At 34.0% G+C, this 21701-nt stretch overlaps 1 pseudogene; it reads left to right on the top strand.

Moving 5' to 3' along the window:
* The first annotated feature begins 15456 nt into the window (after window positions 1-15456).
* On the top strand, window positions 15457-21474 carry LOC114405176 (annotated as a pseudogene).
* The last annotated feature ends 227 nt before the right edge of the window (window positions 21475-21701 follow it).

The following is a 21701-nucleotide window of genomic DNA, read 5'->3' as shown; positions in this document are numbered from 1 at the left end:
CCGTTGTTGGCTTGACATCCCTGATCACCGGAACAAGAACCCATTGACACCACAAACCCCGATTACCATCTCAAACCCATTGATAGTCACTAATTAAACAACATAGATTCAAAAGCCACAAAACCATATTCACAAGCTATTGTTTTAGAGATATGAGAGAGAAAGTGAAAGGGGGAGGGAAACACCAGGAGCGTTGGGGAGGTCTAACGGAATACTACTTCTCCAATATTCTAAAAGACACAGTTGAGCGTCAACTATGGGATATTTTCTTGAGAAGGGGCAGAGTGAGGGATTTTTTCATAGCAAGGACCAGGAATAAATAAGGGACTAGGTTTGGGTTCATTAAGTTCATGAGCGTTGATAGCCCATCGCAACTTCAGAGGGCATTAAACAACATCTTTCTTGGCAACTTGAAGATTCATGTGAACTTGTCAAGACAATGAAGAAGAATACTTGGGATACAAGCGAAGTTGGAACCAAGGAGGGGTGCAACTCATGGTGCTCAACAAGCATGGACAAAACCTGAAGTGTCGTTTGCAAATGTTGTTAAACCACCCAATAGAGTTTGGCAGAAGAAATAAGTTGGAGGATAGATGGTGGGGTCATGGTGTGGAAGGGATCTTGTAGTGGAGGAAACTAATCTACAGGAGGAGGCTGATAGTGGTGACCTGATGTGGGGGGTTAAGAAAGAGTGCACAAGAGTCGAGGCGATGCAGGATAAAGGGTATAAGTCAAATAGTGACAAGGAAACACGTCTTTAGGCTACAAAAGGTTGTTTGGAGGGGATTTAGGCTAAGGAAAAATAGTATGACCAGATAGACATTCATAAATCAAGGAAGTTTAGGGATAATGAGAAAGGAAAAGGGGTGATTAGGGCAGTAGACCTACAAAGCTTTTTCACTAACATGGAAAGAGGGTTAAATATGTACTATCACAGACTTATAGCAAAGAACAGGGAGAATAGCAAATTGGGCTTGGGGAGGTAGATGGGCTTAACTCTAACAACATAGTCCTTCCAACGCAAGGGGTTTACAAAGATATGGAGGGAAGCACATCAAAGAACATGTGGTAGAAAAAGGGGGAGGTGCTACAAGTACACTCATCTTATGAGGAGAGGTTGGGCCCAACAGATTATGGACAAACTACACATAATCTCTCCCAAGTTGTCCATAATGACTTATTCCAGGTGAATAGCTTAATCTTTTCTTCAAAGCCCCAACCGAAATCTTCTTACAAACAAGGCAATTCCAAAAGGCAAGGAATGAGGTTCACGAAGAGCAAGTTCACAACCATGTGTAGAAATGCTAAACAGAAGAGAAACATGCATGATGATCAGGGGGGAAGTTACAATAATAAGTGGAGGTCCTGGATGATGTTTTGGGACATGGTGGAAAAAGAAAGTTATTAGAATGCAAAATTAGAAGGGGTTTTTTTTATAGTAAAAATACCACCTCAAGTGATAAAGTAGTTTTCGGAACACTAAAGGTTCGTTCAGGTAGAAAGGTTGTTTCCAAAAAAAATCTCTCTTTTTGAATGTGCTAGCACATATCCTAACAAGACTATATGGATAAGAATTGAGGTTGTGAAGGTAGGTAAGTTGTTGGACCTAGGGAAGAAGGCAAGAGCATAGCTGAATAGAGATGAAGGGTAGATAACTAATAAACTCGTTCAAATAGAAGAGAGGGATAAATAAGAATCAGAAGGTGCTCAAAAGCAACACATAGGCGGGGATGCCATTGTTTTGTTATGAAGATCCTAAGCGTTAATGCAAGGGGGCTAGGGAGGAAAGTGAAGTGAGGGGAAATGAGCCAAACCTAGTTTGTATACAAGAGACTAAGCAACAATCAGTTCATCAAAAGGTATGTTTTGCATTTTGGGGGGATCATTTAGTTGAATGGTCGGAAATTCTTGTAATTAATGGCAAAAGGGGATTATTATGTTTGTGCGGGAAGAGCAGATTAATTGCGAAGCAATCTTATTTTGGTGCTAGTTTTTTGGGCATAAGAGGTAGATGGTCTGAGCAAGATCAAACTATAACAATACTTAATATTTATTCACCATGTGCAATGGAGGATAAAAGACATTTGTGGGGTGAATTACTGGATCTAAAATAGGAGAGTAGAGATGATTTGTGGTGTTGGATAGGTGATTTTAATGCAGTGTGTGGTGTGGAGGAAAAGAGGGGCAGATGTGGGATTCATATTGAGGAAAATGTGGAGGTTAGGGAGTTCAATTCCTTCTTAGATTCTTTGAAATGCATTGAGCTGCCACTGGTAGGGAAGCATTTTACATGGTTTAGCCCATGGGGAGATGCTGTGAGTAGGCTAGATAGATGTTTTGTAAGTGTGCAGTGGTTAAATAAGTGGCCAAATCAAGCTCAATACGTTTTGAACATGTCACTCTCCTATCATTGTCCATTGATGATCAATAATGGAGTCCAAAATTGGGGACCTCAACTATTTAGAGTTATGAATGGTTGGTTTTCACAAAAGCAATTCCTTTTTTTATTGGCATCGTTTCTCCAAAATTTTCAAGTACAAGGATAGGCAACAAATGCACTGAAGGAAAAATTGAAGCAACTAAAGTTTGAATTGAGAAAGAGGAATGAGGAGTCCTTTGGAAACATCTAGAAACGACAACAGGAGGCAAAAAGGAGAATACTGGAATTTGATAAGCAAAATGCTTTGGGAAGGTTGGACCAAGCTCAAATTAGTGACAGAAAGAAAGTACAGGAGGAATTCTAGTTATCATCCAATTTGTTAGAATCAATCTACCATTAGAAATCACGGATTATGTGGCTAAAGGAAGGTGATAATAATTCCAAGTTCTTTCACTCATAATAAATTGGCAAATAAGGTTGAACAACTTCAAGGGGCTACACATAGATTGGGAGTGGGTGGAAGAAAGTAAAGGAGGAAGTGAAGTGCGACATTGAGATGAAATTCAAGCAAGAAGACAAGGTACCAATGGTATTGCTGGATTGAGTGCATTTTGATTCTATTAATCAGGAGGATAATGCCCTGCTACTAGAAACATTTTCAGAAGAGGAGATAAACATACAGTGTGGGATTGTGAAGGCAATAAGTGCGTGGAGCCTCATGGGTACAATTTCAACTTTATTAAGTTAAGTTGGAAATATCTAAAGGATGATCTAGTAAAGGTGATGGTAGAGTTCCACAGAAATCGAAAATTGCCAAAAGGCTGCAATGCCTCCTTTATCTCTTTAATCCCGAAGCTGGAATATCCTCAATCACTTGGGGATTTCATACCAATTTCGTTGGTGGGCTGCATCTATAAAATTATTTCAAAGATTTTGGCGGGGAGGTTAAAGAAGGACTTCCTAAGGTCATAGATGAAACATAGTCGACATTCTTAAAGGGGAAACAAATGATGGACTGGGTGGTAATTGCTAATGAAATAATTGGAGAGTACAAGCTGTAAAAGAAAAAATGTCTTGTTTTCAAAGCGGATTTAAAAAAAGTGTACGATTTTGTTCGGTGGGAATTCCTTTACTATATGCTGAGAAGGATTGATTTTAGTGAAAATGAGTTAATTGGATGAAAGGTTGTCTAGAATCATCAACCATGTCAGTTTTGGTCATTGGAAGCCCCACCGCAGAGTTCAAAAATCAAAGAAGCCTACAATAAGGTGATCCAATTGCACCTTTTTTGTTTCTTCTGGTGGAAGAAGGGTTAGAGGGATTGGTTAGATCATTTATCTCAAAGGGTTTACTTAAATGATGTTTTTGTGGGGGAAGTCAAAATTGCATCTCTACAATTCGCAAATGACATGCTTCTCTTTGGAGAACCAAAAATACAAAATGTGTTTGTGTAGAAGGCTATTCTAAGGTGTTATGAGCTAAGTTCAGGGTTGAAAGTCAATTTTCACAACAACAAGGTGTTGGGTGTGGGAGTTAGTGATAATAGGATGAGTAGAATTGAATCAATACTTAATTGCCAAGGTATGCAACTACCGTTCAAATATTTGGGCATTCCAGTGGGGGCAAATTTCAATAGAGTAGAAACATGGGAGCTGGTTCTAGACAATATTGCTGGGAAGTTAACATCTAGGAAGCATAATTTTTTATCATTTGGAGGCAGAATATGTTTGATTAAGTAAGTTATATATGTGATATTACTCTTCTTCCTCTCATTCCATGTGGCTCCGAAGGTTGTTATTAACTAGATCAACAAGATGCAAAAAGACTTTTTGTGGGATCAAATGATGAAGGAAGAAAATTGTGCTTGGTTAACTGGGAGCAAATGTGTAAACCAACAGATAAGGGTGGACTTAGGATTAGGAATTTGGTCAATTTTAACGATTCGTTGGTTGCAAAATGGATGTGGAGATCCATTGTAAATGAACAAGCACAGTGGGTGAAGGTTGTGAAAAATAAAGAAAGCCTTGCAGAGGATATGCGCTTCAGACCAAAAATCCAAGATGTGCCAGGAAGAACAAGGATGGTTTTGGAAAAATGCACGAAAGATATTGGGAAGCAATGAACAAATCTCCTTTTGGAATGATACATGGCTAGGGGAACAACATTTAAAAAGTCATTTTAGCATACTCTATTTCATTTCTAATCAGCAAACACAAAAAGTGGTAGAATATGGTTAGTGGATACTAGGTAATTGGCAGTGGCAACTATCGTGATAGAGACAATTATTTGTATGGGAGGAAAGCCTAAAAGAAGAATCGACGACCCTAATAAAAGGTATATCACCTCGGTCTGTTGTTAAAGATGAATGGTGGTGGGATCAAGGTTTGGAAGGTGTTTACTTAGTAGGTGATGCATACCATAGCTTGATGCAGAGAACAAATAATTATGACTTGTTTGAAAATTTTGTTTTCAAGGAGGTTTTAGCTCCTTCAAAAGTGAAGGCTTTGGTTTGGAAAATGCTTCTAAACAGAATTTAAACGAGAACTTACATGGCCTCTAGGAGGATCCCAATAAGCGATGAGAGTTGTCCAGTGTGTGCTGAATGCAGTGAAGATATTTCACATCTCTTTTTTGCTTGCAAGCACTCTTCTACGATATGGTGTGCATTGGAGAGATGGTTCGGGATTTGATTAGCTTTATCAAACGCTGTTGAGGACTCTTTTGCATAGATAAAAGGGTGGCTACCGGGAAACTAGCGAGTAAAGGACTATAAATCATTTGGATGGCTTCGATCGGGACAATATGGTGTTGATGGATTGGCAAGTGCACCAATGTGTCCCAAGTAGTAATGTTAAAATGGAAGTCCGAGTATCGTATCCACAGAGACTTTGTTTGTACTTAGGTAGATGAATATTTAATTTACAAGTAATAGATATGGAATTTAAAATAGAAGATAAAGAAAGATAAAAGATAAGATAAAGATTTTAATAAAAAGATGATAAAGATAAAAAAGTAGAAGATAGAATAGATACGAAATTTTAATTTAAAAGATAAGAAAAATAAAAGATAAAGATGATGATAAAAAGATGAATTGAGAAGATGAGAATGTTAGGAACTTAGCCTATCAGAAATACTCTTTGATGTAATGTTAATGATTTTTGTCTATTTATAATTATTCCAATTTACACATGGATCTACTAGTATACTCTAACTTTGATCCCCCACACGAAAGAGCCTAATTTATCTATTTTCTCTCCCAAATCTCTTTGCAAAGCTAAAATAGTATATTGCATAAAGATTAAAGATGTATAGCAAGCTAAACAAATATCAACCTATCCCTAGTGATGACTTTATTTAGATACAATTTCTTAGTTCTATTAGAAAATAATGTTTCCCAACGCTACCACTAAAACTTACCATGCAAATAGGTGATCAAGCCACAAGCTATAATATTAAGCACGAGAAAGGATAATGCAAATGTAATATTATAAATAGATAGGAAAAGAAATTACATCAAGAGTAATTGGCTGTCAAGTTCCCAACAAAGGGGGTTTAGCCTCTCATTATCATGGAGACTTTACAATTGCAAGAGGAGAATATTTAGTAAATGTGGAAAAGATAAGAAAGGGAATGGAGGGAAGGAATGACTCTCATTACTTGCTTCTCCTTCTTTTAGCCTTTGCTTTCTATAAGAAATTGTATTCTGTTGGAATTTTTGTGTGTCTTCTCATTCTTCTCTCTTCTTCTTTTATAGGTGCAGGTTAGCGGGCTTCTGAATTAGGTTTATTTCCTTAATTAGTCATTCTTTCCTTAATTATTTTGCTTTTCTACTTTTCTCAATTAGTCTTCTTTCCTAAATTAGCCCTTCTTTCCTTAATTAGTTTTCTTTTCTTAATTAGCCATTCTTTCCTCAATTAGCTTGCTTTCCTTAATTGGCCTTCTTTCCTTAATTAGTCCTTCTTTCCTCAATTAGCCTTTCTGTTCTCAATTAGCTTGCTTTCCTTAATTATTCCTGCATTTCTGGGCTTTATTTTCCTCACTAAGCTTCATAAATCCATCACTTTTAATATTCTCTACAAAAAAACTTAAATGATGTTAATTTAACAGTTATTTGCTCAAAAAGAAAAAATTAGAAGAGAAAATTTTCAAATTCTTCAATAATTTAACCTCAAAATATACTCATAATAGCAGTTATCAAACTCCCCCAAATTTAAATCTTTGTCTGTCCTCAAGCAAAGGAAAAAGTTTAGAATTTACCAATCACAGTTCATGAGATAACTTTAGACAAGAATCATGCTCTGATACCACTTGTTGGACAAGTGGCCTCAATAACTTAAGAGGGGGGGGGGGGGTGAATTAAGTTTCAAAATTTTCTCACTAACAAATTTTAATCCCTTTTTAAATGATATATGATAGGCTCACAATGCAAAAGAAGAAGTAGCAATTAAGTTAATCAATGTTCTTTAAACGTGCAAGATAAAATCAGTTGCAATAAAATAAACGAGATAAGGGAAGAGAGAATCGCAAACTTGATTTATACTAGTTCGGCCATTTCCCGTGACTATGTCCAGTCCTCAAGTAACCCACTTGAGATTTTTCACTATCATTGTAAATCCTTTACAATATTTGAACACACCTTGTGATCCCTCACCCTTGTGTTCAAGATTCTCACACACCAAGAGAAAAACAGTCTCTTGATTACAACTGGGTTTATAAGATGTACAAAATGATTTCTCTCTTATACAATTTGAAGTTCCTAGAAGAATTCTCAATAATTTGCAAGTGTTTGGCCAAAGTTGTTTAGAGAGATTTTGTCAATTAAGTTCTCTGAGAATTACTCTCTTCCTTTTCGAAGTAAGACGCACATATATATAGGCCCTTTGTGACTTTTCAAAATAGTTTGAAAAAAAATGTCTTTTCAAAAAGATTATCTAAAATTTTCTCACTAGTAATCGATTACAGGATTCTTGTAATCGATTACGCAATTATATTTATGAAGAGTCATGACTTTTCAAAAGTTTTTCTGAAATCTCTTCACTAGTAATCGATTACAGGATTCTGGTAATCGATTACACAGACCAAAATTCAAATAAGTTTGTGCTGTTATTCCACCAGTTCAAAATTTTAAAAAGCCATCTTCATAGTCTCTCTGGCAATTGATTATAGGACCTGGTAATCAATTACCAGTTCAAAAAGATCTTTATTTTGAACTGATTAATCTTGATAAAGAAATTTTGATAAAAGACTTTGAGGCCAAACTATTGCAAATAAAAATGAGATTCTGTTAACAATTTGACTAAGTCCTTATCTGTGATTTTCTTGATCTTGTTTGTTGACTTGAAACAATGTGTGCTTTCATCAAGTAAATATTTTTGGCATCATCAAAATCTGCATGATTCACAAAAATTACCTTGCACTCCTCCTTGGGATTCTTCTCTGTGTTGGCCCCAAAACTGTTCGAGGACGTTTCAGCCAATTGCTTAGCTAATTGACCCACTTGTACCTCTAGATTCTTGATGGCAGACTTAGTGCTCTTGTGATTTGATAAAGAAAGTTGCATAAACTGATTCAAAGTGTCTTCTAGCTTGATGGTTTTGTCATATAAATCAGGCCTTTAATTGGGAGGCCGATTAGATGAAACTCCTTGATTTCTGTTGAAGTTATTCCCGGGGTGGGATCTCCAACCTTGGCCTTGAGAGAAATATCCCCCCTGATTGTATCTTGGAGGTCCTCCTTGATGGTGTGGATTGGTCATATAGTTGACTTCTTTGGATACATCGTCTTGGACCATGCACATGCCTAACTCATGGGCCCTACCACAGATGTTGCATCCCCCAATATGCATGACTGAAGAATGGGCAGGTTGCACTGCCTGCAACTGTTGAGGAAGCTTGCTCAGCATCTCTGTGAGGGTTTCTAGTTGCTTGGCTAGGAGTTTGTGCCAGGCTAGTAGTGTGTCTTGTGATGTGAGTTCGAGAAGACTCTTCGTTGTAGGTGTGTAGGCTTGATCACGAAGGATGGCATGGTCACTGGCTGCCATATTTTCAATCAACTCCATAGCTTCATCAGGTGTCTTTAGTTTGATCTTCCCACTAGCAGAGGCATCAAGTAACTGCTTTGATTGGGGTTACAAGCCATCAATGAAGATATTGAGTTGAACCAGCTCGTTGAACCCGTGGGTGGGAGTCTTCTAGAGTAAACCATGGAAGCGGTCAAGAGCTTCACTCAGTGATTCATCAGGAAATTGGTGGAATAAAGAGATTTTCACCTTTTCTTTAGCAGTCTTGAACTTTGGAAAATATTTCTTCAAAAATTTCTCCACCACCTCCTCCCATGTCCACAAGCTATTTCCTTTGAATGAGTGCAACCATATTTTTGCTTCACCAGCCAAGGAGAAGGAGAATAGGTTGAGGCGGATGACATCTTCAGGAACTCCAGCTATTTTCACTATGTTGCAAATATCTATGTATGTAGCAAGGTAGGCATATGGATCTTTATTGGGTAGTCCATGAAAGAGATTGCCTTGAATCAACGGGATGAGAGAATGTGGATAAGAGATGTTGGCAGCTTGAACTTCGGGCCGGGCTATGCTTGTGAAATATTGAGGTGTATAGGTACTAGAGTAGTCCTCCAAGATGATCTTTCGTGGCTGGTCTTCTGCTATAATGTGTTCTTCAAAGTTGGGATGTGGAAAAGAAAAAGATGATATAAAGGATGATGGTTCTTGATTCCCTAGTTGTTCTTTCTTTCTTCTTCCATCATTGTTTCTTCTACATGTTGCTTCAATCTCTAAATCCAATGGAACAAGATTGTTTCCTCGAATACAAGAAAGAAAAACAGTACTCTGTACATTATCACAGAAAAATAAAGATTAAAATTAAGAGTGAAAAAGAAAATTTGAAAATTGAATTTTTATTTTTTTGAAAAATTAAGGAAAAATAAAAAATGAAAATAGAATATCCGAAATGTCAAGTACAAAGAACAAAGTCCCCGGTAACGGCGCCAAAAACTTGTTGATGTATTGGAAATTGTACCAATGCATCCCAAGTAGTAAAGTTAAAACGGAAGTCCGAGTATCGTATCTATAGGGACTTTGTTTGTACTTAGGTAGATGAATATTAATTTACAAGTAATAGATAAGGAATTTAAAATAGAAGATAAAGAAAGATAAAAAATAAGATAAATATTTAAATTGAAAGATGACAAAGAAAGATAAAAGATAAGATAAAGATTTAAATTAAAAGACGATAAAGATAAAAAAAAAGTAGAAGATAGAATAGATAAGAAATTTTAATGCAAAAGATAAGAAAAATAAAAGATAAAGATGATGATAAAAAGATGAATTGAGAAGATGAGAATGTTGAGAACTTAGCCTACCAGAGCTACTCTTTGATGTAATGTTAATGATTTTTCTTTATTTATAATTTTTCCAATTTACACCTGCATCTACTAGTATACTCTAACTTTGGTCTCCCACACGAAAGAGCCTAATTTATCTATTTTCTCTCCCAAATCCTTTTGCAGAGCTAAAATAGTATATTGCATTAAGAACAAAGATGTATAATATGATAAACAAATATCAACCTATCCCTAGTGATGACTTTATTTAGATACCATTTCTCAGTTCTATTAGAAAATAATGTTTTCCAATGCTACCACTAAAACTTACCGTGCAAATGGGTGATCAAGCCACAAGCTATAATATTAAGCACAAGAAAGGATAATGCAAATGTAATATTATGAATAGATAGGAAAAGAAATTACATCAAGAGTAATTGGTTGTCAAGTTTCCAACAAAGGGGGTTTAGCCTCTCATTATCATGGAGACTTTACAATTGCAAGAGGGGAATATTTAGTAAATGTGGAAAAGATAAGAAAGGGAATGAAGGGAAGGAATGACTATCATTGCTTGCTTCTCATTCTTTTAGCCTTTGCTTTCTATAAGAAATTATATTATGTTGGAATTTTTGTGTGTCTTCTCATTCTTCTCTCTTCTTCTTTTATAGGTGCAGATTAGTCTGATTTCCTTAATTAGTCATTATTTCCTTAATTATTTTGTTTTCCTGCTTTCCTCAATTAGTCTTCTTTCCTTAATTAGCTTTCTTTTCTTAATTAGCCATTATTTCCTCAATTAGCTTGCTTTCCTTAGTTATTCCTGCATTTTCTAGGCTTTATTTTACTAACTAAGCATCATAAATCCATTACTTTTAATATTCTCTACAGAAAAATTTAAATGATGTTAATTTAACAATTATTTGCACAAAAAGGAAAAAATTAGAAGAGAAAAATTACAAATTCCTTTATAATTTAACCCCAAAATATACTAATAAAGCTATTATCATATGGTTCATCAGAAACGAAGTTGCTTTCAGTCATCTAGTTATGCGTATTAACAAAGTAGTGGATATGATAAAACTCAAATCATGGCAGTGGGGAAGATCTTACCTCAAAGAATTAAGTTGTCCTTTTTTCCAATGGGAAACCAACATTAGAGCAGTTCTAGCAGTGGATTGACTCAAGTACATGATGTAATGAAAGAAATAGAACATCACTATGTCGAAACTCATGGGTAGAGGTCTTTTTTCGATTCTCATAGCATTTTTGAATAATATCACCAAGGGAGTAAAATGTTTGGAAGTTGGAATGGGTTTACAACTTGGAAACAATGACTCTCGAAGCTACAGGGGCAAGTATTATCAATACAGGGGCGTGTGGCGTGTTGTATGGTCTAGCGCTTCTTCAAGAGGGTCATGATGACTATCTTGGATTGGCTTATTAGGTAGGTGAAAATTATTACCTAGGGTGTAATTAATATATATTGGTGGGGTAGCAAACAATATAGGAATTTCATTGGTTGAGAAAGAGGGTTCTTAAATTAGTAACAATTACTTTGGTTTATTTTAACACATGGGCCTCCCTTAATTTCGGTTATGATATATTTACTTTATTTTGGGGCAAATATGTTATAACCAAACTAGGAAGTGTCTTTTCTATATGGGTTTTGGATACCCCTTGTACCCTATAATACATTTTCCTTGGTGGATGCTTGGATCTGGACAGGGGAGTGTGGCACGACACTGTGATGCTCAAGTGGCAAGAAAAGTGGTGTAGTGGTGGAGTTGTTTAAGTGAGAAAATGGAAATGAAAAGTTGGGGTGGGAAGAAAGTCTTTAAACAAATAGAGGGGAAGGGAAGGGAAGGAGGTGAGGATAAACAGATAGAGGGCTGGGATGTCTTTTTAACAATGCTGGTAGTTAAAATAGCAAAGGTGATAGTGGGAATAGTAGTCTTCCACAAAATTAGTTTACTAGTTTGAGAGCAGTTTAAAAAAAATTTTTTAACATTTTGTTTTAAAATTTCACTTGTTGGTTGTTCTCTTTCTCTCCGCTCAAGCTTTCCATTTTTGGCCCCTTCATCTTCATTGTTGAAGGCTAAAGAAAGAATCTTACTCCTACTAGATTTAGGTTTACGATTTCTTCATTTGCACCACCATCTGTCTATTTTTAATTATGAGATTGATTTCGTGAGATATTTTCATTGTAAATCTATATACTTATAAGTGAATGTGTGAACTGGTTGTCTTTCAAATTAGGGTATGGTGCGTTTGAGAGTATATTCAATTGTGCAAACCTGTTTGTCAAATTTGGGGTACATTGCTGCTTTGGGTAACATTGATTAATAACTTGTTGCAAGATCACGGTTAAGGTATGTTCTGTCATGCGTATAAGGTGTTTAAGGGTGTTCAATCATGTGTATGTTCAGTCTTTGAGTTTTCTACACAAGGTTTTAAAAAACTGTCCGCGACTATGATTTGGGCTATAACATCAAAGTTTTTCAACTATCTGTGTGATCATAACATGATCGCAATTGAGACTGCATTTGTCCATGATATCAACAAATACAAACGAAGCTGTAACACGATCGATATTTAAAACCTTGCTGATATATATATATATATATATATATATATATATATATATATATATATATATATATATATATATATATATATATATATATATATATATATATATCATCTTTAAATTTAACTTCTAGCCTAATTGTATCATCTTTTTTCATATTGTTCATCTTATATACTACTAGTAACAAAGTTTAGCAAAGCTAATAGATATTTGAGTTTTAATAAGTGTTAATAACATACATTCTCTTTTCAAGACTTGCACATTTTTTTTCATAGATAGAAATTAAAATATCCTACTAATTTAGAAATAGGACCTACTAAATGAGAAATAAAAAACTCATGTATTTAGTGGAATTTACATGAATATCACCAAATAACAAAGAATGTGTCAGATGGAGTGTATTAGATAATACGAGTATGTTAGAAACATATAGAAAAAAAGATAATATCACCAAATAATACTATGTTTTGGAGAGTACTTCTAAATAGATTGCCAACAAGAGTAAACCTAAACCATAGAAACATTTAGCTTATTTAAAGGATGAATCGGTGGCAAACATCCTGTTTTCATGCATGAAGGTCCAAGAAGTTTGGAACTCTTGCTATTAATGGCTGAATTTATGGAGTGTTGCTTGAAAGCCCTCGGAGACAATTTTATGTAGCATGTGTATTATATAGAGGAAGTAAAATTGAAAGTGAAAAATGTGGGGTGCTTGGTGTGTAGCGGTGTGGAGTATTTGGAGACAAAGGAATCAATGTATCTTTAAGAGGAGATATGTTTGATAGTTCGACAATATATCTATCTCCCTTCAATTACTCCTTCAAGCAATTAATGTCAGTCTAATCCTGGCTTATGTTTGAATTTCTAATACTTATAGGGATGAAGTTCTGAGTTTTATTTGTTTAATAATGTTGGAAGTTTTGTTGGTAGGTGGGACATGCACTAGCTATTTTGTTTTGAGTTGCTATTAATAGTTGTGCACTTGTCCACAACAAGCGGTGCTTTGGTTATACATACTAGGTGATGTGTGTGTTAGACGATAATTGATCATTTTGGGTCATTTTTATAAATAAAATATTAATATGGGTCTATTTTAAGGTATGGGTACATTTTGATTTATGATCAGTCAAAATTATTTATTTGACCAATAGATGTGTCATGTTCTCCTTAAATTTACTAGTCAAAATAATAATGTTGACCGGTCAAATGATCAAAACAGACTCATGCTGCTATAAATTATTTTAAAACAAATCCATATTGGTATTTTGTTTATAAAAATAACCTAAACTAATCAATTAGTTGTGTATTAGAGGTTCTTTCCTACTTAAATACAACATAAATATGTATACCATTTCATATATATGATTCAATTTTCCTTGGTAGATGAGAATGTTGGGTTAAGGACTCAAGGGATTTTGGTAGAGTTTTTTTTTTTTTTTTTTTTTTTTGTGAAATAGGGCATTCTCAGACAAAAGTCAACGACTAATCTTGGAGGTACTGAGATTCATTTTAGAGGTTGACCTCTCTCAACAAATGTTTTTTCATACGATGAACTGGGGATCATATCCATGACTACATGCTTAAGGGACAAAGTTATTTATCAATCATGCCACATTATGTTAATATTTGATAGACTATTATGTCATTTTTTTGGTAGTCTTATAGGTAATGTAAGGGTGGGTACCCTTTGTACCTTTGATCCTTTATCTTAATGAGATTTCTTCTTTGCCGACTAAAAAGGAAACCTAATATGTTACATTTGTTGAGGATTTTTATAACCTTAACTTGAGTTTGATTTTTGGTTGTAGATATGGAACGTGCATCTTATTGTTAGAAAAGGTAAAATTTATTTCAATAATCTCTATCTTAAATTATATGTATGTCTGGTTTACTAAAAATAAACATGTGTCTCTAACTAGTTGTTAGAAAATACCTTATAATGCATTAAAAAATAAAAAAAGGTTAAATTAATCTTTGGATCTCCATATTTCTACCAAATTTTCAACTAGTTCTCCAAACTTTTTTTTAATTGAATCCCTAAATTTTTATTCCTAATTTCAATTGGATTCTCCCGTCTAATTATCATTACAAAAAAATTAAACAACAAAACACCTATTTGGAGATGTAGGCAACGGTCTGGTGCTTCTAGAATGTGATGTAAGCACAATTGAGTTAGTTATGAGAGTTTTAGGTAGAGTCAAACAAATGTGAAAAACTTTTGAAAGAATATTTAGGTTGAATTGACATCTAGAAGTTGAATTTGTATAATCTTTCATGATTAACTCAATTGTGCTTATAACACACTCCAAAAGTATCGATCCATTGTTTGTATCTCTAATTAGATTTTTGCTGGTGATTTTTCATAATGGTAAATAGATGAGAACCAACTGGAAAAAAAAAGTTCAATGATCCAATTAAAAGAACACCCAATTAAAAAAGAATTGAAAATTTAGAAAAAATATGAGAACCTAGAAAATAATTAAACTAAATAAAAAAATCATCACCTCTTTTGGTAAAAAAATCAAATCGTAATTCATCAAGAAAAGTAATTCTTTGATGCATGCCAAAAAAGAATAGATAAAAAAAGATGTAAAAGACAAACAACTGCAAAAGTGAAATTAAGTCTTGTAAATTAAATTTTTGTACCTACATTAATTTAAGTATAATAATATTCATGTTTTTATATAAAATATTTACTTTATTTAAGTCTTGTAAATTAAAATAAATAAATAAATAAATAAATAAAACTTAATCTGTCAACACTCCCAATTAATTCATTCACCCAATTTGATTTAGTCTTAATGATCCACCCTCCCAATCAGCAGAAGTGCAACTACCATTTTTTTATTTATAAAAAATCTTTAATGTATATAAAAATAGTTTTTGTAACTGTTTCTTTAATTGGATTGATCATTGTTGGTGTATTGCTCTAAGCATTTAATAATGCAAAATGAATTTACCACATTCATGGGATCTACATTTTGTGAGTTGGAAGGGGGACAAGACTAAAAGAGAAGATAAAAAGGAAAAAAAGTAAAATAGAAATAAGTATAAAGTAATTTAGAAGTGTCATGTGATAAAAGTACTAAAATTAGAATGTAAAATGAGAATTGTTTCTCAATTTCCACTTCAAAAATCAAAAGTGACATTTGCACTTTGCTGGAGCAAGTTGAGACAATGAGAGGGAAGAAGATACCTTCCTTCCACAGCCTATGAATCACACAACTATAGTAATCAAACTCTTCGATTCTTCTCTACCAGTTCCAAAGCACAAAGATGAAAATGCGTCCTTTTCTTCGTTCTTTTCCTCGTTCATTAATATTCTTCTTTGGTTGCTTCCTTCTCCTTCCACTTTTGCTCTTGCTCTTGGTGGCACCTTCTTCTTCAGGTGCTCCAAATGAAAAGGTAACCCTGTCACTCTACTATGAAAGTTTATGCCCCTATTGTGCTGTTTCATAGTGAACCATCTTGTGAGGCTCTTCCAAACGGGTCTCATATCCATTGTAAACCTCAGATTGGTCCCTTGGGGCAATGCTAGGATTGCACCTGATGGCACTGTTGTTTGTCAGGTAAGGTTACATCTCTTCCATTTTTCTCAATGTTGATTGTTTCTCCTTAATAGATATGCGTTTTGTTGTTATTTTTCGATTGTAATTGTAATTTGTATTTTGATAATTTACGATTGCTATTAATGTAAACTTTTATAACGTGGATTATTAAAGTGAAACTCTAATTTTGATAGAATATTATCTAAGGAGTTGTAGTCAAATTTTATTCTTAATATGTTACTTTACAATATTTTTTTCCTTATAAATATTTTTTTTAGAGTCAATCATCCTTAAGACATGTATTAAATATGGATACATATGTATGTATGAATATTGATTCATAGTATTATGAAGAATTCTAGATATTTCTACTAGACAGAATCCTAGTTGATCTTATTTCAATATACTTGCATTATTTTTACTAGTTTTTTTTTTCAGAATTATCCTTTCCTTCTTAATTATATGATCCTTTTCAGAAAAATTGTTTATTTTTTTATATTTTTAAATTTTTTAATGCATTAATTATTTTTTTCTTATATATTCTTATTTAATTATTCTTTTTCTAAATATTAATGATAAATAATTAAGTGAAAAGAAACATAAGAAAAAGATAGTTTTAGAATGATAATATTATTAATTAACAAATTTAATATAACTAACTAAATTAATTATTTCTTTAAAAATATGAATTAATTAAAAAGTTCTTATAATTAACAACATTTAAACTCTTTGCATGAGAGTTTATTATTAAAAAATAAATTGGGTTTCAGGACAAACCTGAAACCAAAACTAAAAGTTAATTATGATGTTGAAATAACATTGTAACAGTTATGGGTCATTTTCTGGGATCAGTAACACAAGTAATTTAAAGGTACTGTCAGCCTAATAAATTCTTGTTCATGTAATTGTCCAATTGATTGTTGCCCGAACTGAGTTCTTCAACAACCCACCAAATTGATGATCAATATTCAGGGAAGGAAGGTAAAAAAGACGTGTTGTGTCAGTATTTTTTAGCAAAAAGTACTGGTTTTATGATATCTATTTGTTATTCGGTTTTTTATCTGGCCAGACAGATTTGAGTAGTACAACTATAACATCTTTTTTTACAAAGCCATAAGAATTTTGTTCAGGGCCCTTGGGCTTAAAAATTTGGGCCTGCTTATCACTTTGTCTATTTTTAGTAATTTATAATGGGAGCTCCTATTCCCAGTACCAATATTACTATTCACACTACCAAGTGGGTAGAATTTTATGAAATTTCAGAAATATCCTTTTGAAGGAAATATGATTCCATTGTACAAATATACAATAGAATCATATTTCCACTGTATTGTTTGGGATGCGATTTTTTTACTATGAAATTGTATTTCAGTTATTATAATAAAGGGGGTGTAAAACAATGGAAATATAATTCCGTGTATATTCAATAACTCGCACATCACCTCCTCACTTCTTCCATTCTTGGCCTCCCTCACCATCCACACACCCATCACCAACGAAAGAGCTCACCTTTGAAGTCTCATCCATCGTAGTGAAGAACTGATTCAAGCAAGACACATTTGGGGGGTTGGCTGGTGCAACACAAATCTCTGCCACTCATGATGTGGCACGACACGATCTCTACCACTTGCCAAGTGATGCGATCTTTGCCTCGTGCAGTTATTTGACTCGAAGGTGAAGGCAGAGCCACTGCCGTTTGAACAAATTGAGCAAAGTCCACAGTGGTAGTGTCTGACTCGTTGTACTCCAATGGTGAACAAAGGAATCAATCTCTCTCTGCCTTTCTTAGATCAAATTAGGAAAAGGATAGAACAATGTGATGACAATTGCAAAGGATGGTGGCCACGAAGATGACCTCAAAGATGAATTTTTTTAAGGTGAGATAATGGAAATGGGAGAAGAGAGTGGCTAAACATGTTGGATCGAGTGGCCTCAGAATAATTAAGAAGGGGGGAGGTTGAATTAATTATTCCTAAACCTTTACTAATTAAAAATTACTCTTTTAAGGCTTTTACTAAATTGTTAAGAGAAAGAGGAGTAGAAGAGAAACTTAACAGAAAGTAAAAGTGGAAATTAAATGCACAACGAAAAGTAAAAGAGTAAGGAAGAAGTAAACAAACACACAAGGATTTTTATACTGGTTCAGCACAAACCCGTGCCTACCTCCAGTCCCCAAGCAACCTGCGGTCCTTGGGATTTCTTTCAACCTTGTAAAAAACCTTTTACAAGCAAAGATCCACAAGGGATGTACCCTCCCTTGTTCTCTTTGAACCTAGTGGATGTACCCTCCACTAGAACTGATCCACAAGAGATGTACCCTCTCTTGTTCTCAGTCAAATCCAAGTAGATGTACCCTCTACTTGTACCACAAAGGATGTATCCTCCAATGTGTTAAGGCAAAGATCTCAGGCTGTTACACCTTTGATACTTTGTGAATGGGGATACAAAAGAATTCTCAGGCGGTTAAAACTTTGAACGCTTTTGTATTAAGGAATGGGAAGAATCAAAAGAATTCTCAGACTGTGTCGTTTTGAATTCTTTGACAAGGGAGAAGGGAGACACAAAAGAATTCAGGCGGTTAGTCCTTCCTTCTTTTGGAAAAGGGAGAAGAGAGACACAAAAAGAATTCAGGCGATTAGTCCTTGGCGAATTCTTTTTGGCAAAGGGAGAAGAGAATGGAAAGGGTGAATAGCACAAGTTTTCAAGGTTTGGAAAAACCAGAAAACTTCAGAAAACTTTTGGTACAAAGAAGAAGAAGAAGTTCAAAGAGATTCAAGGCTTGTAAAGGATTGTAAGAGATTGTTAGAAAGACTTGGAATTAATTGATTCAAAATGCAAAACAAAGCCTTGTTTTTATAGACTCTTCATGTCTGGTCAAGAAAGCCATTCAGAAGAGTTATATCTTTTAGAAAAGCTTAAAACCCATTTGAAAGAGTCAAAACCTTTTTGAAGAGTTACATCTTTAGATTTTTCAGAAACAAACACTGGTAATCGATTACCAAATATGTGTAATCGATTACACAAAGCTTTTGAATGAAACAATGTGACTCTTCACATTTAAATTTGAATTTCAACGTTCAAGGGTACTAGTAATCGATTACCAAAACATTGTAATCGATTACAGCCTTTTGAAAATATTTGGAACGTTGTAAATTCAGTTTGAAAACATTTTCAAACTCATTTTGCTACTGGTAATCGACTACAACAATATGGTAATCGATTACCAGAGAGTAAAAACTCTTTGGTAAAGGTTTTGTCAAAAACTCATGTGCTATTCAAAGTTTTGAAAAACTTTTTAATACTTATCTTGATTGAGTCTTTTCTTCATTCTTGAATCTTGAGTCTTGAATCTTGATCTTGATTCTTGAGATCTTGAATCTTGATTCTTGAGATCTTGAATCTTGATTCTTGTTTGTAGGCTTTCTTCTTGAGTCTTGAATTTTTCTTGATTCTTGAACTCTTTGACTTGCTCTAGATTTTCTTGAGATGGATGTTCTTTAATTCTCTTGAGCTTTTTGTTATCATCTTTTGTTGTCATCATTGTTATCATCAAAACACCTTTGAATCATTGTTGATTCATCATGAAGCTTTGCTTCCACAAAACATAGGGAGGGGAAGGTGAGGGGGGTGTGGGGAAATGAAACTAAAGGTAATCAAATAAATTCAAACATTTTGATAGTCTCCATAGCAATTTTTATAGTGACAATAATAACTCCCATTTATAATCTATGAAAGATATATTTTGTATTGTAAAACAGTTTTATAATTTTATATTATCATTCAATCACAAATTAACTTCTACGATAATTTTATTGATTGTGTAAATTGAAAACGCGGAGGCAAGGAATGTAATTTTAAGCAAATCTAAAAATACATTTCCTTTTAAAAATGCATTTTCAATGTTTTTATTTCTTGAAAGCAGAAAACAATAAGTCAAACCAAACATGTTTTCAGAATTTTAATGTTTTGAAAATGAAAACAACTTTCAAAAAATAAAAACAAAAAATGAAAATGCAAACCAAGCTGATGTTAAATTTGTCTCTTTATTGTAATGGAGTCCACATATATTGTGTGATCCAATTGCATGTGAATTTGTCTTCAATCACCATAATCTATAATTATTGTGTGATAAAGGATAATTATGAATAATTTATGTAGTAATTGGTTGACCAAAAACACAATCTTCTGCGACTGGTAGAATTCACTGACCACACAGCATGTGGTATTTTTGTTATTTGTTAGTGGAAATTGCCCCATTGGACAAATCCCCTGCAGGTAAAAGAGAACAAAGAAAAAAAAAAGAGGCAAAATCTTGTTTTTTTAGTACCATATGAAATATAAATAATGTCTATTCTTGTTTTTTTTTTATAATGAAAACAACTTGTTCTTATTTTTTGTTTTATAATTTATTTTCACTATCATTTTTCAATTTTTTTATTTGAATAATTGCAGCATGGAGATGATGAATGCTTTCTAAACACGATCGAGGCTTGCGCTATTACAATCTATCCAGACGTGGTAGAGTTCCTACAGGGAAATTTTAATTTTCTCTTAACACTTTCTGTTGTTCTACGAAGCAAATCCTCTTAAATATTAATAATACACTGTTAAATGGATTTCTTAATAGCTTAATTTTATCAGCTAATTTTGCAATGATTTTAATGGAAGGCTATCATTCAAGTAAGACACACTAATTAGTCATTGCTACCTAGCCATAGTATAGAAAAGCCAAATAGTTGTGCATGCACGCACTATGCAAGTGTACTATAGTGTATAATGCATTCATACACAATTATGATGCAGGTGCAGCATTTCAGATTTGTACGGTGTTTGGAGCGTCTTATCTTAGAGGGGAGACATAACCAATGGGTTAACTGCTTCCAAATGACTGGGTTGGGCACATCTCCTATTGATTGCTACACAAATGGAAATGGGAAAGCTGTTAGTTCTTTTTCTCTTGTTATTTCTTAATTTCATCTTCAAAAGACTAATTTCTAGGAACAAAATTACTCTAGGACTAAAATAACTGAGCATGTAAATTTTAGGGACCAAATTATATGTCAACTCTTTTTATGTCTAACAAACAGATTGACCAAAAGTATGCAAAGGAAACTGCTCAGCTTAATCCTCCCCATAGATTTGTTCCATGGGTGGTTGTCAACAACCAAGCACTCCAAGAGGTTTGTGATAAATGTGAGATATTCTACAATCCAAGTGAATTGTGGCTAACCTCTTTTTCCTTTTTCCTGTGGTTGTAGGACTACCAAAATTTTGTGACCTATATTTGTAGGGCTTACAAAGGCAACGTGATACCAAATGCTTGTAGATCACTTTCAACAAGAACTAATGATTCAAATGAAAAAGTCAATTCCTTTCTACCTGTTTGCTATGTAGATGAAGCTAGAAATCTGACCTTACCATTGGTGATCACCAGATTATTAAGTAATGAGTCCCCGTGAAAATGAAGTGGGAATATACTACTTCATGTGGCTGTATAAAAACTTACACTTTGGCAAAAGGCTTAACCTCTTGACTAATCTATAACATCAGATGCTCATGACTTGCCTTGGACTGTGGACGTGTAAATAAATTATCATAATAGGATGTTAAAACCAATTCATGTATTCTTCCATTTTAATTAATTCTGTCTATTAATGAACACATGGAGCGAGGGAATTATTGTTATTGTGGGAAATGAAAACTAATATAACTGCGCTAAGCACTTTAATTTAAAAATTAAAATGATGGCTTATTATTTTTTTTACTCCCCTATTCTAGCTAGCTTGGTTGCATCCATCTCACACCTCTTATCGCATCATTATTCTCGTGCCAAAGGACGCGTCTTTGAAGA

This window comes from Glycine soja, chromosome 1, assembly GCF_004193775.1.
Source record: "Glycine soja cultivar W05 chromosome 1, ASM419377v2, whole genome shotgun sequence".
NCBI classification, from domain to species: domain Eukaryota; kingdom Viridiplantae; phylum Streptophyta; class Magnoliopsida; order Fabales; family Fabaceae; genus Glycine; species Glycine soja.
Note: the sequence above shows the minus strand (reverse complement) of the source record. Positions and strands in the feature narration are given on the sequence as shown.